Consider the following 1,176-nt stretch of genomic DNA (forward strand, 5'->3'; position numbering starts at 1 on the left):
GTACATTAGGCAAAAACTGATAGAACTATTAAAAGAAATAGATACATCCACTATTAGATGTGGAGAATTCATCAATTAGCAGAGGATTAGTAAAGCATAGATCAAGCAGGCTGAAAATTAGTAATAATATAATTGACCAGAATAGCACTATCAAGCAATGTGATCTAGCTGACAATTACAGGATACTCAATCCAGCAACAGCTAGATACACATTCTTCTCAAGTTCACATAGAACATTTGCCAAGGTGGACCACAATGTGGGTCACAAAACACCACCTTAAAAACTTGTAAAGAATAGAAATCATGCAAAATATGCTCTCAGATGATGATAGAATTCAACTAGATGATTAAAATAAAAATAACTTGAAAATTCCCAAATTTGGAGGTTAAACAACACGCATCTAAATAACACACGATTGGGAGGCTGAAGTCGGTGGATCACAAGGTCAGAAGATCAAGACCATCCTGGCTAATACAGTGAAACCTCATCTCTATTAAAAATACAAAAAATTAGCTGGGTGTGGTGGCATGCGCCTGTAGTCCCAGATACTCAGGAGGCTCAGGCAGGAGAATTGCTTGAATCTGGGAGGCAGAGGTTGCAGTGAGCCAAGATTGCACAACTACACTCCAACCTGGGTGACAGAACGAGACTCCATCTCAAATAAATAAATAAATAAATAAATAGAACATGCATAACAAAGAAACCTCAATACAAATTATAACATTATTTAGAACTAAATGAAAATGAAAAATTTTCAAATTTGTGGAATGCAGAAAAAGCAGTGTTTGGAAGGGAATTTAAAATTAAGTGCCTTCATTAGAAAAGAAGAAAACCTTCTACAGCCATACCACCCTGAATGTGCCCGATCTCGTCTGATGTCAGAAGCTAAGCAGGGTTGGGCCTGGTTAGTACTTGGTATGGGAGACTGCCTGGGAATACCGGGTGCTGCAGGCTTTAAAAAAAAAAGAAAATTAAAAGAAAAGATATTAAAAAAGAAAAAACAAAGAAGAAAATCTAAAATCAATATTCTAGGCTCAGGAAACTAGACAAAGGAGAGTAATTTATACCTAAAGAAATCAGAAGAAAATAAATACTAAAAATGAGAACAGAAATTAATGACATTGAAAGGAATAAAGTAATAGAAAAAAATCAGCAAAACAAAAGGCTCTTTTAAA

General features: G+C 35.1%; 1 pseudogene; it reads left to right on the forward strand.

Moving 5' to 3' along the window:
• Positions 1 to 835: 835 nt before the first annotated feature.
• LOC116533371 lies at positions 836 to 955 on the forward strand (annotated as a pseudogene).
• The last annotated feature ends 221 nt before the right edge of the window (positions 956 to 1,176 follow it).

The sequence above is a fragment of the Sapajus apella genome, unplaced genomic scaffold (genome assembly GCF_009761245.1).
Source record: "Sapajus apella isolate SASKATOON/1434 unplaced genomic scaffold, GSC_monkey_1.0 scaffold81, whole genome shotgun sequence".
NCBI classification, from domain to species: domain Eukaryota; kingdom Metazoa; phylum Chordata; class Mammalia; order Primates; family Cebidae; genus Sapajus; species Sapajus apella.